The sequence below is a fragment of the Fistularia commersonii genome, chromosome 8 (assembly GCF_037954325.1).
Source record: "Fistularia commersonii isolate RoL2024-O1a breed Wild chromosome 8, RoL_Fcom_v1.0, whole genome shotgun sequence".
Taxonomy (NCBI): domain Eukaryota; kingdom Metazoa; phylum Chordata; class Actinopteri; order Syngnathiformes; family Fistulariidae; genus Fistularia; species Fistularia commersonii.
The window spans coordinates 10,920,301-10,937,773 of NC_141291.1; the positions used below are offsets into that span (position 1 = coordinate 10,920,301).

Genomic DNA, 17,473 nt, shown 5'->3' on the forward strand with positions numbered 1-17,473 from the left:
ATGCATTGATGGGAAAAATTCATAGGCCTCGCAGTAAAACTTGCATATCTGAACCTGTTGCTGCTGAGCCTCAGTCTTAACAACCCTCAGCGGAGCATCCCACTGTGAAGTACCATATTTATGTTGGCATTATATGTGAAAGAATTGGGATCATAAAACTCAGCCGCCACACAGCGCTCTAAAGGCACACTGTTTTGTACGGACCGACTTTATTTATGCAACTGCAGGCTCAAGTTAAGAAGTCTGCCTTTTCTGTCGGTCAAAATAATATTTTCTTTGATGAATGGCTTAGATTTATTACTTGAAAATATTTCTTTACGATCGCTATTATCATTGAGCAACACTCATGTTGTTTTACCTGCTTTTTTTTCCTCAACGGTGTATTGTTTACTTTTCAGACCACCAGTAGGGATCCAGTCACACAACACTAAGTGTGTGCAACATGGTGTGTCTCCTGCAGGCAGAAACAATAAGCTGGAAAAAGAAATAATGCTGAAAACATCCCTTCGAACATATGGAAGCGTCTTATATTGTTCAAAATGTCTATCTGACGCTGCTGTTTCACAACAAAACATATTTGTGAATGTGGCGCTTAGGGTCAGTCTCAGTATGAGAATTAGAGGGGAAAGCAGATAATGACAAGCACAACACTGCATATCATTTCAGCTATTTTGTTTCCATCAGCTATCCTAACCACCTGTGACTTCTGCCAGGTATGTTTTAAACCACCATTTATGGAATACGTGGCAGTTTTTTCAAGGTTGCCATATTTCCAATAGTGTTAAATCAGCCATTAGACGTCACCAGTCCAGCAGAGGTATTTTAAATCTGACGTGCCTTCTTGAAATATGATTGCAAGGCATCTTCTCTAAAAGTGATCTGCTACACTGCACCTCGTGATCACATGATCCCAGTGGAGTAGAAGAAGAAGAGCACCACTGTCTAAATCTAAAACCAAGATCCAGGAATACTGTATCTGGAAACTGGAAATCCAACCCACTCAGCCATCCTCGACCTCCAGGGGGCAGTTCGAGTCTGCCGGAGGCACTACAAAAGTAAACACGACATTTTGGACGAAGACTTTGCAAGCCAGGTGAGGAAACACCAACAGAAAGGCAGCTCAAATATTGTCATTGTGAGTGGTAGGAGTAATAAAGTCAATAGACTACTAGAAAGCATGAAAATGCAGTTGAATCACAACATTGCAGGCAGTAGAGATCCCTTAGATGGACAGACAGACCATCTCACTGAAGTTGTCCTTCGACACTGCATATCCACTCCAAATCAACACTCTCCTCACACGCTCGTCTCCAGCCAACTAGGATCCCGGAGTTTCTGCAAATGAACGATCTGTCAGAAGGCTGTTTATATCCCCTCTCACTCCTTTACTTAACGCTCTTGCATTAAAAACTGGGAAGAGCTCTTTAATTAGCTGGGGACTCTCCTATTTTAATCAACTGGGAAACGGAGCCCAGCTGAGATAGCCTTGACAGGCAAAGATGAGTAACGCTGCAACCACTGACTTTCCTTGCAGAGACAAAAGTGAGATCAGACCACAGAATTTGCAATCGCTGGTCTCTTATCAGTGGAAGAAGGGTTGTACTCATTTGTAATTGTAATTAGTGTGTTTGGGGTTTTTATCAAGAACCCTGTGATACTATTCTAGACTTCAGCCTTTGCAGGAAATTAATACTTTCCACAAAAAAGGTATTTTCAGCAGAACTACAAAATTAATTATTACTATCATCATCATCATCATTATTATTATTACTTCTACTACCACTACTACTACTACTACTAATAATAATAATAATAATAATGATAATATCATAATATATCTGGTAGTGTTGTTAGTGTGAACAAAAGCAGCAACAACTATAATAATAACGATAATTACGAAAACAAAAACAAGATAATTTGTTTTCACATCATGTTTAAGTGACTGTGAACACTATTAACGTAAAGAAGCTGGAAAGTCAATTGTTACAAGTACAAGAAGTTTTTAAAGAGAACAATATTCAACAGTAATGAGGCTCCAGAACGCAATGACAAAACAATGTCATCGGATAAAGTTACTATTGAAAGCCATGTTGTTGAAGTTGTACCCAATTAAAATCAGCAGACAGACGTAATGGTACTCTTAAATTAGAAAACGGTTCAATTAGTTTTTTCAATAACCTAATATACATGACAAATATTCCAATCAAGCATCAATGTATTTGTAACAACCTAATACACTGTGTGACCAGCGATTGGGTTTAAGAGCTAATAGGGATAAAGACTCTGAGTCACTTTGTCCAATTTACATTTGATGAATCTGCAGTGCGAAGTGCTTCAGGGCTCATTGGTGAAACATTTGCTTTTCAAAATTAAGTCGATAACAATTTGAGGTTTCATGCACACTCAAATCAATTGATTGACTTTGTTTGCTGTGGGGATCATCTGGAACATTTAGGCCGAGCCACATGAATTCAAGGATTTTATTTTTTTCAAAAGAGATAAAAAACAATCACTTTGTAAGGCAAATGGGTAAATAAAATTACTCAGGAAAATGACAAAAACTAATTTATACCAATAAGAGGAGTTGATGTGTGCAATTACTGCCATAGAGAAATCAACATTAAGTGAAAGCTTTTTAACATATTGAATTGATGGAACAAATGAATGGAAGGAATGACTAAGATTTTTTTTGGAACAGTGTGTGTGAAGTGTAAGAAGCATCGAATAACGTTTTGTTTTTGTTTTTTTCATTTTTTGTTGTTTCCCCATAATATGATTTTGGTCATAATGTCTAAAAACCATTCAGACTACATATTTTTTACTTAGTCTTTTGGACTACCATTGTTCTTGAAGATGCATAGATGCTAACCCTATCTGTGGATGCATGCTGTACTTGTCTTGCCCATTCATTCTAAAGTGCATAAGCATCCTGGAAGTACCTAATTGTTTTAGACATTGTGCCCAGATTTGCTGAGTGAAGCAAACTATACATTGGTCATCTTGATAGTCAGACGTGTAATTTAATTTATCCCTCAGTCCTGTCTCTGAGCCTGTCATTGGAGTCAGCAGGGTCAGGACTGATGTCTGAGTAATTGACAGAAAGTGGGAGTGTCAAAACTTTTCTGGGTCAGCAACATGACAAAATGTTTACTTGAAATTCTGGCACACTTTGGAGTTAATCATACAGCAATAGAATCACTACAAGCTCATGCTTCTCTGTCACTTGGGAACATTTGGACATTTTATTTTGGATTTCCACAAGTGAAAGTAAGGCCTTGTTATCATGAGTGGAACATTTAACAAGCCAACCGGCAGTGTAGTATTCCATCTTTTAGTTTCACAGCGTTGCCACATAACGGTGTAGTTACTATATAAAATGCGTTAACTGCGATGAGTAAGTTTCTGATATGATTGTTTGGTCAGATATTTTTGGTTTTTATTGCATTTGGATACTTGCAAATAAAGTTATAAATGTGAACTTGTGAACCGTCACATATCAGAAATGGTTTTGACGTCACATCCGTGAAAAGGTATTTGATGAGCTTGATCATAGGTGGAACGGCTATGTGTTGAATATTCCAAGTGTGCTGTGAAGATTGATTTCATTTTAATTGCCGCGGTCCCATTAAAATCATTTGTACCAAGCCCGGCCCTTGTGTATGCTGGCCCTGAGTGGGACGCTTTGATTTTAATTTGATCTATTCAAGTTGAAGGTTTTATTTACATGACAAGACTGAACAGATTGCATCAGCACCAAAAAACGATAAATGAAAGTGACAAAAAACAAGCGGGAAAAATAAATTAATATATACTTGGAAGAATTAAAGCCCATATTTGTCTTATCAAAAAATGCAATTAACAGAAAAGAGCTGTTTCGCACATAATTCTGAAACCACCAGTGATTTTTGGACCTTTTATTTCACAAAGGAGAATAACCTACTGTTCCACTGATGTGCAATCTGCTCACCTCTCATATTGTCAAGCAAATACATTAGCTGAGGAGAGAGGGTCCCTCTCCTGGTATTCTCAGTGGACGGCACTCATTAAACTAATTACACGTTGAACCTAAACCGAGCAGAAGTGTAATGAGGTAAGCGAAATTCACAAGGAACTTATGAGATGGAGAATTCCATCTGTAACGTTAGGATTCCACACCCGACAGACCAGACACCCAGATGTAGTAAAATGCTCCATGAAAAAAAATTGGGCGGTGGGGGGGCAAACTGACAATTTAGGCAAAATGTCAAACTGGAACAGAGTTGGGGAGAGGACTATCCATCTCCTTTCTAATTTTTTTGCAAATTAAGATTCAACTGCACACTTTATAAGTCAAGGGCTGGAGCCGTAAGCTAAAATATGATGTGATATTTGCTTGTAATTAAGTGGCAGATCAACTACTGTTCTCTGCTGTGGAAAGTAAGAGATGATTCTTGTGCACACAGTTGGAAATTATTACCACAATTAAAATTGTAACAGTATGAAGAAAAATGTAAAACTGGTTGCACTGACTGCAGCCTGAAGTCCGTGTGCTCTCCCAATGCATTCATGGTTTCTCTCGGTCTTCCTCCCGCAGTCCAAATACATGCCGTAGGTTAAGTAAAGATTGCATACTGCCTGCAAGTGTTAACATGGCAGTGAATGGTCGTGTGTCTCTATACGGAACCCGATGTCAGCTGGAATTGTCTCGAGCACGCCATGAACATGTGTGCTGGGTCAGAGGTACGGAGAACAAATGAGTGAATAAAGCATGTGATTCAGTTCGCCTGGAATGATTCCAGGAAACCCACAAGTAAGGATATGGTAGGTGAGAATACGTGAACCGCAAAACACGGAAAGGGCCGCTGCCAGATAGGAAATTCAAACCGGACTTTCTCGTTTGCAAAACAAGAGAGGAAAACCACTGTGCAACCATGCCGCTTCAGCACAGCCACAGAGACAGCCAAGACGAGGCCTCTTTTTAAGAACAACAGGGATGGACGTTTTATTAAATCACCTGCAATAAAAATGTTTTTGGTTTCTCCGAATCGGTGAGAAATAACCGCATCGAAAGACTTAACTCCACCGGCGTTTCGCTGTTTCACCGAGGATGCAAGCAAACCGCTGTGAAGCAGAAGCAGAAGTGGAAAAGTTAATAAATCAGATGATGTGGGGAAAAAAAAGGAACGTAAAATGTAATGAAAACATTTTGCAGCTCAAGCATAAATCTACAGTCACGTGTTTAAATCAAGCATAGAACTAATTGCTTTTATTTTTATTCAGTTTGAAAGAAATCTACTCCATCAGGCTGGTTTTACACTTTCACAGAAGGCCTTAAAAGTCTCCGATTTCTGAAACTAGTGCTTTCAAATAGTTTGAAATTAGACAAAGAGAATTTGAGCTTGTGTTTTCTGGGCTAAGCAGGCTAAAGTGGCCTGTTATTCTGGAAAAAAAAGAAGAATTTTTATGACGTACTGTAAGTATTCAGCTCATCTTGCCACCACAAGCGGAGAAGTTATGAGGGGCAATTCACCGCTGAGACAGCAGACGAATAGCATGCTCTGCAGGATGCTGGTAAAAAAGTAATAAAATGCTTTTATTAGTGAGGCAAATGAAGGCGTTTGTTATGAAAGTTACATGCTAGTTGCAAAAGTTGAGGGGGTAAATCACGCTGGTCCGTGTGTTTTTGAAAAGCAGCCTCATTAAGTGTCGGAATCCAGACGAAAGGTTATTTGACTGGAGTTCAGTGGCTTTATCAAGGTCTAACCCGAGACAGGCTTCCTTCACGGCGACATTGTTTCAGGAGAAACCATCCTGAGCATACTATCTTAGAATAAATGTGACATTGTTTCAGATGGAAAGACTGCTCCAAAGACGTAAAACAAAAAGGGCAAATTTACTTGAATCGAACCACAACGCGGAGCTTGAAAACTAATTCACCGGAAAGCATTTATAGGTTACAGTTAGAAGTAATTACAAAAGTCATTTTTATTTTCTGCTGGGAAGCAAACACACATACAGGGCATGAAAAGAAACAAGGCTAATGGACTAAAATCAGCAGTGTGTCATAATAATAGATAAAACTTCTTGACCAGTTTGGACAATCCCTGCTGATACAGTGGCCTGATAGCGGGGAAATCACTGTCAGAGACTGTTTTCCACCATCTTTATTTGGATAGTCCAAAAACATCAATGGGATTTAAAAAAAAACAAAAAAAAAACCGAAAACAAAATCACCCTGGTAATCACCAACACAACCGCCACCTCCTCTCAGCATTGGCTTAATGGATAGATCTGGACGGACCACCCGGGCGGTGCCTAACCCCACCACCACCACCAGCAAAATAACACCTAGACAAAAGCATGAGGAGACTATGTGTGTGGAAAGATTTTTTGATTTTCAGTCCAAAAAGAAACACGGATATTTTTCTTTTGGTCCTGTTTTGATACAAAAATGATGCTTCACCTGAAATTGCTCACTTCAGGACAAATTGTTCTAAAAAGGAATAGATGTGCATCAAACATGCCGTGCATGATCAGTATTCTGGAAAAAAAAAAAAGTATCCCCAGAGGACGGTGCAGAGAAGATGAAAGCGTTTTATTTTTATTTTTTTGCGCTCTCCATGAAACCTTCTCATTAATTGTTCTCTTTAAACACTGCTAATAAATAATTTTGTAACGCTGTTTATTACAGCTCACACTGAGGAGGAGAGATCACATTTCCTTCGGCAGGACCATTTTTATTTGACTACAAACTCTCTGCTTTCACTTTCCAAGCCACCCTGCCTGCTTTAAATCCTCTGTAATTTTTTTTTCCTCTTCACGTCATTTAATTTTTCCTGGCTGGCTACAATGGCGTGTGCTGGAAGTTTTCCATGCTTCATAATTGTTTTGCTAATCTACTATGCTAATTGAGCAATTAATTCTGGAACAGGAGATAAGAAGGGGGCACAGATACTGAAATAAATACGCCAGTCGAGCACCAAATGTTACCACCGGGGCTACTGTTTTGCTCTTACTTGAGGGATGCAAAATAAGTGATACTCTGGCATGCTTGCGTCCTTTGCCCCAAGGCTAACTGGTTGATGTGCTTTCGTGTGCATGCACAGCGCTCGCAACCTTAGCTTCACACCATGGGATTTGCAAACATTCAGCCTCTAACTGCATGTTCCAACGCATTGGCTGCTCCACAGTGGTGTGGTCAAACTTCAGTAGCTATCACTATATGGACCTCCAGTCATTTGCCTGCTTTTTAATTCTATGTATTCATTTTTATGGGTGAACATCCCACACTGCACGCAAGGAAATGTTTGCCTTTAACAATAATTTATCAAATCCCATCCATGCAGTGATATGTGTGGTGGATGAAAGGCGAAATCCCCCATCATGGAGAAAACCCAGCAGATTGTAAGAAAAATATGTTTAGGTTTCTTCAGTTGAAATAAAATAAAATAAAATTAAAAAAAACATTTTACAGGACAGTTATTTTTCTGTTTTATAGATGAGAAAATTATGAACAATAAAATAAAAGGACTACATCAAATTAAATTAAATTTGAGATATAAACAATTAATCAAATTCTTTTGCAATGCCCCAATCCCTTTGTGATTGTCCCAATTGTATGGCAGAAGGTGCTGTAGGAGATGATGGAGAATTAATTGAAGTTATTAGGCAACTAATAAAACAAATCATACTTCCTAGGATATTTCATGGCCACCTTTCACCAGACTCAAAGGCAGTTGGTTTGTGTACAGCAGGGGCGCCCAACATGTCGATCCCAATCTACTGGTCAATTGCAAAGGCAACGTGAATTGATTGCGAAGCCCTTCCTTTCAAAAAAACGGTACAGCGCATAAAAGATTTAAAAATTAGAAATAACTGTTTTGTAATACTATGCCACTGGGGCACTTGATTGACATACAGTACAGCCAATCCGAAATCTCAATCCGAATACTGTTCTGGCATGACAGACGTGTTTGAGGCTGGGATACCTATATTGTTTTTGCTTTCTTTTGTGGCTTGGCTATCTGTGTTTTTTGTTTGTTTGTTTGTTTGTTTTGCTGGGCCACCTGTTTGACTGGAGCCCATTCAGTGCAACACGTCATCAGAGCAAGGCCATACTTGTTCATACTGTTATGAAAGAATACATATTTTAAATGTTGAGTATACTTGGTGTGTGTATATTTATATAATGACTTATAAATATGTATAATAATGTATAAATACAAATACGCACATCATAAATATACATAATAAATATGGATAATATATTTATCTATATAACTTTTATTGCTGATGGATCATTTTGACTTGGTCATTTTAAGAGTTGCTCGCAAGCCGAAAAAGTGTGGGCACCCATGGTGTGCAGTCTCCAGGTCACTGAGTTGTTTTTGTAAGTGCATCTTTGTCTGTAGTTGAAGTCAAAAGCCACAAGATGGCACTGAGACAATTTACATCTAAAATCCAATACCCACTGTGCTGAAAGTAGCTATTGATCAAGGGTCACAGAATGCTCATCCCTTACAAATGCGTAGATTCTCTGTATTCTTACTGGTATTTAAAACAAGTAAGAGTGATCTACAGGACCTAACACAGGCCATGTTAATTATTAAATACATACATACATAAATACATATATACATTATTTAGATTTTCCAAACAAAAGTGAGGGCTTGTGGCATCCTTTGTAAACCTGGCTGTAATGCATTGAATGTGTAAACATAGAAATCTAATCAGAGGAAACAGGGCTGACAGAGAAGCTGTGACTTGGGGCGGCCTCCGTTGCCCACCTATCTTGAAACTGCTTTCTCTGTGAACAGTTTTCGCAGTAACAGGCACAAGTGCACATCCTGTGCAGTGACATCAGCACAGACCGGGAAACACACTTTTAACAACCTGCCTGTGTTTATCTACAGTATGTGAGTCAGAGGTGTCACATCAGTGGACGCATGAACGTAAAGCTTCAGACACTTGGCTCAAAATTGCCCTTACATGTGTGTTTTTAAAGCTCGCCTGACGTCAGCAGCATCGTCTTATAATAGTTTGCATGGCCTGAGCAGATGGCTCCCCTCAGGCTGCTTTGTGATATAAATCCAAAAAGGTGCTGGCACCAATAGAATTCTGTAGTTTTTGAGACAAAAGTCAGGCGACCATTTGCACTTACACTAGAGAATCATGGGTAAAACCAGCGTACTGATATCCATCCACTGTTGTCTTTGGATCAATTTGTGATTGAGAAATCTGTGAGCTCATTGCGACACACATGACCCCAAGCTGGTTCATTGTTCACTATTTGCAGCAATTTGAACTTGGGAAGTACATCCCTACTTACCATTTTTAATCCTTATTTTATTGCACAACATGTAAAACGAGCATGGGAAAAAACTTCCCTCAGACAATGTGAACCTTACAGTTTCAGGGGATTCCAATTTTTTTTCCCGTGGAAGGAACCAGCTCCTCCCGGATTGTTCGCATGTGTCGTAGACAGAATGAAGAGGTCCCAGCAAAGGAGTTTCAACACCAGTTGTTGAGAAAAATATTTGGAAGACGTCTCTCAAATGTCACTGAAACAAGATTATTTTGAGTTTTCTCAATGTAATTTGCCTTGGGGGGCATCATTTATGCTCCATATGTTATGGAACCAATGTGAAAAGCAAGCAAATGGTCCTTGAGAAAAAGAATAATGCCTTTTTTTTTTCTTAATGGTATGTGTTGAGAGTGAGTAGGGATTTTCTGTCTTAAAAAAAATGAATGGGATGTTTTGAATCCGACAATGAAGTGATGAACATGTCGAGTTTACAATTATTCAACAAAAACATCAATAAAAGAAAGAAACATATTTACTGAACAATATATGTAAAATTCTATCTTTGCCAAATATGTTTGTGAGTGACATGTGCGGTAATACGTGAGACGACAAGATTCCATTTGACAATAAAGTTCAACGACACCCAATTATACTATGCTGGCCAAATTTCCATTAAATAGTTTGCTGTTATCAGTGACACTCCTTTCCATTGCATGGTTAAGCTTGTAATGGGTCTAAACCATTGTGAATGCTTACTATCAGCACTATTTTCCTCTTAATGGAATTAGCAAAAGAGCCAATGAGAAGTGTCTCCTATGAGGGTGTCAGCAGCACCAGATATGAAGGGAAAAAATAAGGAAGTGGGAGTTAAAGACATCATGGGTGAGAAAGCCATCTGAGTATGTGTTCTGAGTAGTCGCGCTTGGGGACTGATACACCATAATGCCTCATGTCCAAATCTCGATGGCCCTTTTAACTCAATGAAAAATGAGAAGTGTGCTGTAACTTTGTTATAAGTGGGTTATACAGCCAGGGGGAAATGGAATAGGGGCCAGATTTGCAGGCCTTCTCCACATTCGGTGTAAGAGTTAACCTGATTTGCACTATGATAGCTTTAAGACCAACATCTGCCTGCATCACACAGAGCCTACCAGAAGTGCTCACATAGATACGACGGACAGCCCTGAGACTATAGTAACTAAGATAACAGTTTTGCATGCAGCTACAGTATAAGCATATCTTGCATGTGACACCTTCCTAGCACCTTCTCATGGAATAGTAATTCACTATGAAAATGCGACACGCGACACAGTTTACGCATTGGGTTTAACATTTCACAAATTCATATGAAATGTTTGGTTTAGGCCTTTAGTTGTACAAAAAATCCACAATCGTTGCAAAGACGCAACTTAGTATTTTCCCCCAACAACCAACCCAAAAGACTTTTGAACGTCAAGCTGTAACTTCTTAGCAGACAAATCAGAGCTTCTAGATCCCCCATCATCGGCTTCTACGTTGTAGTGAACATTTGATTGAGGTTTCTGTGATAATTAAAAGGATGATGGATGAAGAAAGCTGGAAGAATATCACGGCACTGTTCCACCTCATCAGCTGTCAAAAAGTGCACAGAGACAGCAAAGGTAGTCAAAACATCATGTAACCTTCAATGTAAAAGGGACGGAACTGGCCATTGAAACTAGCTAGTCTTAAGCTGCTATTTTTACATGTCAAGGCTGTTTTGGGGAGAAAAAATGGAACCAACATTCCAGAAACAAACATGCTGGACAAAGAAACTTCACAATAGTGGGAGTGTCATCAAGGCTCTCTTGAGGAACCCGGTTTAAAATGGGCTTATGCTGCCACTGCCCCACAATTGTCCTACAGGTGATAAATAGCATCTAACATGTTCACAGTGCTGATGGACCATCTCTGGCGCAACAAAAATAGTGTGTAAGAGAGTTTCCCATGACATTTAAGGAGTTTATTTCTGAGATTGCTCACGCAGCAGATGACTTTTTGTGCATCCCTATGCAGCCATACTCTGTTGTCATAAACACATGCTGACAGTATTCAGGCATATCCGCCAGCAGGCAAGTTGTACCAAACTTTGATAAGTAATAAAAATACAGTATTATTTTTGTTATATAAGACTACTTACACTGCCAAGACTTGACTTGTTTTTGTACTTTATTTTGATCTCTTTCATTACAATATATATTGTAAATTTCTATAGCGACTTTCAGTAGTAATTGGCTCTTGAGCATTTTATTTCAAAAGCTTTTTGGCGGATGAATTAAACAAAATATAAAGTTTTTTGTTTTGCACGTTGGAGACAAAGACAATTACAACAGTGATGTAAAAAAAAGTGTCATCCCTTCATCTGCCTGGCACAGAGAGCTGTGACAACTTTACTTGGGATATGAACAGAGGTAATGAGGAGAGTGTCACTGTGAATGGAGTCTGTCCAAGTTCTGACTTTGCAATCCTGTGTTGATTTGACTGGCATTTCCATTACTTCCTCCCTCTGATTCTAATTGGTCACATTATCACTCCTTTCCCAACTGAGCACAGGAATAGAAAATTGTTTAAATCAAGGGATTAGTCATCACATTACCCAAAATGAAGATTTTTTTTGTACTATTGCCTTTATTGTTTGCACCAATTAATACATTTTTACTAACACAGAGGTTAGGGTTATTTTCCCAATCATTCTTGGCAGACATCTAATACCAGAGCATATTTTATGCAGGACTCACAGCTGAGAAAACTCTCAAAATGTAACAACATTTATCATGGAAACTCCCCCACTCCACTTGATGTGCAAAGTGTTTTTCCTGACACAATAATCATGACAATAAAAAATAACTACAACAACAATAATAATAATAATGTGTATTTCGCAATCATACATGCGTTTTACACAAAATATCACAATTTCATGTTGTTATCATGATGTCAAACCTATTCTAAATTGTAGAGGCGACTGCACTGCTGCTGACCCCTGGTTAGATCGGTAATAAAGCATCCCCATCTGTCAAATGTATACCTCAACAAGTTTTAGCCGATCTCCCGTGACTGTCTTGTACATATATTTAAAGGCTGTGCCGACAAACAAAACTGATGAACCGACAGACTGACGATGTCATAAGTCGAACCCATGAGTTTGATTATAGTGGCTGACAGCGTTGAAAAGAAAAGATGAAATTAGGAGTGCAACTAACGACTATATTTTTCATTGTTAATTTGTTTACCAATTGCTTTCTCAACCAGATTGCTTATATACCCCAATTCATTACTTTAATGATAATGGACAATTCAGTTGCAATTGCATTTTGACAAGATTGACTGATTCACTTAAGATGCAGGGGTTATTTCTGCATTATATTTATAGAACTACTGCCTTACCATCAGTTTTAATAATAATAATAATACATTTTATTTAAAGTGACTTACTCGAACACCGTAGACTTTTATGTAAATACAGAAAATACAAATGTAAAAGAAACTTCAAAAATAAAAACAATGACAGAGTGGTGAAAAAATGAAAAATAAAAGTGATAGTGCAGTTGGCGACAGTTTGATTAGACCGCATTAAACAGATGTGTTTTGAGTTGTGAAGTTAGGGAATGAATCAACGTTTCAGAGTCGTCAACAACTGAATTGTCAATAACAGCCAGAGCTGTTATTGACTATATATGAATACTATATTTATCCGCTTGAGGTAAATACCGCTAAAATAAAATAATAAAATAACCACTAAAAAGAATTAAAGAGAAGTTAGAATGTTTGAAAAGCACAGGATAGAGTTGCATACAGGGTGTTGATGTTGACGCTTTCCAACAGCAGCCACGTGTCCAGTGATTTCAATCCCTCCCATCTCAGCCTTACTACAGTCTTCAGTGATTAATTAAGAAAGTGAGTGGAATTAGTCTATCAGTAGACCAAGGGAGAAGATGAAAATATTTACAGAGCTCCCCGGAAGGCTTTTCATTAGGAGTTGCCTCCTGGTGAGCTACCTCCTCTGCCTTCATGCCGATACTGAGTGGGAGTGTTCTGAACTTTGACACCGAATGCCAAATCACATGGTAATGGTGCCACATTGTGTGCCGAAAAAGTTGACGGACCAAGAAATAGAGCACTTCTTTTAATTCAATGTGACTCATGGCCCAAAAAAATTGAGTAATAGAGCATCTCGTACAATAAATGGACAAAGTATGTGTCCATATGATAAGTAAAATGTCAGCTAAAAAGCTAAATCCCAGTGGGACCCGATTTAACATTAACTGCTTTTCACTCACGACTGTACAACAACAATATCCATACAGTCTTGGGAAATCAGTAGGCGTTAGTCTTTTGGCTAATGTTTTTCACTTTGCCGTATGGTGATTGGCATGAGATATCCCGCTGTTGTGTTATTTTCTGTAGCCCCACTCTGCCTCCCATCCACTCCATCTCTCTCAGCAGGGGTTAACTGACCTCAGAAAACACAGTATGACCATTAAGGGGCCTCTCAATGTCTCTGTGATTATCAAGGGGAAAGTAAAGGCATTCTATGACCAAGTTAGGGGCTCCAGACTCCAATCCATGATAATAATGCTATGAAAAAAAGCGGCCAGACATGTTTTTGTTTATTAATTCTGATGAGATGCATATTAGCTATTGCTGAAAATACAATTCCAGATTCCAGATAGGATTCTTTAAATAAATTGGGTTTAACAAGCCCTACAAAGAATATGGGAGAGAATTTATACCACGTGCACCACACATGCACACACTCATTTCTATTTTGACCACTGGATGTAGATGTTTTCAGAGAAAGCTATTTTATAACATCAAATTTTTGGCTGAACAAATTCATCTTTGATCGTCTCAGCCTGGGCTGAGGCTCAGTCATAGCAATGAAACAGTGCTTCGCTCCAAGTTTGGAATTCAATCCGGCACCAATTTCACACATGTCATGATATGAGCGCTGCATTTCATTTTATTTCATTGGTGATAACAGAACATTGTTTGACAGAGTTGTACACAATCTCTGTTTTTCAAATTGCTCAAGTCTTACTTTCAAAACAGAGATAATACTGACGCTGAGGGCCTCCCTGAGGCACCATCAGAGATCCAACCAAGGTACTACGCAGGGAAGAATAAAATAAATTAAAGTGTAGAAAGTGGTTAGGAGGGTGTCGACTGTGTGTAAATAATAATGATTTATCCTTTTTAATCCCTAACCCATCATGGTTCATCCACTAATTCAGTTAGGGGCTCAGTGTCTTGTTCAACAACACTTCAACAGGTTAGGAGAAGCCGGGAAGCAAATGTGTTATGTTCAGTTCCAAAGACAATTACTCTAGCTCAGGGGCCGCATTGACTTTTAAAATTTGACAGACGGGCTGGGTCAGTACAAGATACAATACATATTAAAAAATAAACACATTTGTTAACAGTACATATCAACTCATCTGACATTTGTCTGAACATTATCTGCCATTTGCTTTGAAAATAAAACTAGCTTGGTTTTGAAGGCTCTGACATTTTGCTTGCATTTCATGCACAGCCAATCTGTGTCATTCAGCTCAGGAAAATTCTCAAGTAGCTCAAAAAATGAAATAGTCTCCTGTTTGAGCTCCCACATCCATTGATCAAATCATTCAATCATTCACATCAGATATGAATTCTGTACCAATCTTTGACGGGCTGTATCAAAAAGACCAACGGGCCAGATGTGGCCCACTGGCCATAGTTTGCCCACCCCTGCTCTGGCTCCTGCGCCATGCCGCCCCAAACACATACAGTACCCAGTGGTGATTACAGGGTTTATGTGGTTGTTAAGTGCTGTTTTGTATATTTGTAAAAGGGAGAAGGGGATTTATTGCAATAAACCCACTGCTGCAAATTATGCTCAACTAATGCTTGATTGTTTGGGGGATAAGTGGCTCAGCATTTTGATGCAAACAGAAATTAGCTCATTTTGAAAAGGCACAGGATACTTTTTAAAGATAGTTACCAGAGCATATAATTAAATGAAGTGTATATGTGCTTCAGTTTGTAGACAGAACTTTGCCATCATTAACAAGCAGATTTGCAGAAATGCAAAACATTCATCTGATGCCTTCAAATTATCAATCCGGTAAATAACAATGCAGTTTCCACCACTGGTAACAGTTATCAATGCATGCAAATTATCATTCCATGTTTTTGTATTTTTTTTGAGTCTTTTTTTAACAGATAAGGCTAAAAAGCTTAAAATGTGAACCTTATACTATCCCTTGATGGAATGCACCTGAAGCAATAGTCCACATAACTTACCTGTCAAATAGTTTCATGGTGATGCCAGAAACCTCAGAAATCACAAAGTAGTTTCAATTTTAAGTCGCGCACCATTGTTTTGCAGAAAATCAACCTTTGATGGTTTTCTGGATTTTTTCCCTCAAAATTATGAAAAGTAATAAAGCCACGTAAAAGCCCACCTTGCCCACTCAGTGCAATCATAAATACAGCTGTCATATCAAACCTGACATGGATAATAAAAATCACATATTTGCCCTCACGATTGTAAATCTTCTCTTCTTGTGTATAAAAGAATTTCACCTCAGCTCTTTATGTATATTAAGTGTAAGTTGTCTTTGGGACTGTTGAACGAGTCATTCCAAGAGGGTTCCAAGTTTGTGAAATTTCAGTGCAAATTTTATAGTGGGTTATTATTAGATTATTTTCCATTTGTAAAATGTGCCTCGAGGCATTCTCTATGAACAGAGATGCTTTTGGAAACGTCAGTGAGTTTTTGACGGAAAATAATTTGCTTGACATTTTCCAGTCTGTATTTAGGCCCCCTTCACAACTGCAAGACTGCTCTTGGCTCAAGGTTCTGAATTACATAGAGGTCTACACTGATACTGGTAAAGTGTCTGTGGTCCTTAAAGCAACCACCGTACTATAAGTAAATATAGTGTATTATCAGAAAGCCCTGGAAACTATTTGGGGTTTTTGACATCAGCCTAAACTGGTTCAAGTCATCTTTTCAAGGCAGATGTGGGGTTATTTGTGTTCAACTCACCGATAAACTCGAGAAGTCCTGCACTGATCCTTTCAGCAAGTTTGATCAAAATAGCATGGCTGAAAATGATTATCAGGGTCAAATAAGATTTGTTTGTAAGTATACAGGAAGTACAGTACGTGCCTTGTACTTGAGGAGGGCTAAGACTGCCTGGCAGTCATGCAGCTTCAAATCCAACTTCACACCTCTCTTGATCTCTATAACTTACTGGAAAACATGAAGTGAAATATATTTCATACTGTATCAAATCGAAAACTTTTAAATCTATCAAAATTATTGAAGAATGCCAACTGGTTTCTTACTTTTAAAATCTGTCTGCGTACTAAATATTTCTCCCCTTTTTTTTAGTACTGTGTTCACATTATTTTTATCCTATATGGCATGTCTGTGTTTTGGGTGATCTATGGGGCTATTGAACCTAGTGTATGCAAAAAATGTTCGATAGAAATTAAGATGCGTTGCTTTAGAGACTCTAAAAAAAGATCTAAACTGTACAATCTAATACTGGAATTTAGTTATACAGCAGTTAGGCTTGGCGTACAACTGTCATTTATGGTAATTATGTATGCTTTCTCCTAAGAATGGCAAAATCATTGCACAATCAACCATCTGTGCACAGCTGTGCTGCACTGTTACTCAATCCTCCAAAAAAACAACTCGATGCAGTTTGTCCCTTGAGCCATTTGTTTCACTGCAGGAGATAAAACCATTGGGCATTAAAGTAACTCCAAAACCTCTGTTGACACCTCTTGTGTCAACAGGATGAATGTGCACACCCATCCAGTATACATATATGTACATGAATATACGTGCATGTATATTGCACAAATAATAAGGTTGGGGTTGTGAAAAAAGAACTTTGTTGAAGTGGAAGGGTGCTTCCTAATTCAAAATTTTGAATTCTGTCTAATATTTCTTGTTTGCAACTGTAAACATACTTCTTCAGCAGATTTGTGTTTCACTCCCTTTATCTTACAACCACAGCATAGCACACACATTCTTTGCTTTGACTCCATCAGTGAAGCAGCCAAAGAACACATGAGGACCACATGAGCACAGAGAGATGATCCTGGATTTAATAGACATTAACCTGATGTCAAGATAAAGGAGGTCATTAGATTAGGTTAGATTCTAAAACA

The 17,473-nt window shown here is 38.4% G+C and overlaps 1 long non-coding RNA gene across 1 annotated transcript in view; it reads right to left on the minus strand.

The window, feature by feature from the left end:
* Positions 1-17,473, minus strand: part of LOC147231905 (uncharacterized) — a 77,218-nt gene that overhangs the window by 24,174 nt on the left and 35,571 nt on the right. The window contains exon 2 of the long non-coding RNA XR_015106522.1: positions 5,452-5,547. This is a non-coding gene — a long non-coding RNA (uncharacterized LOC147231905). The remainder of the gene's footprint in view (positions 1-5,451; positions 5,548-17,473) is intronic.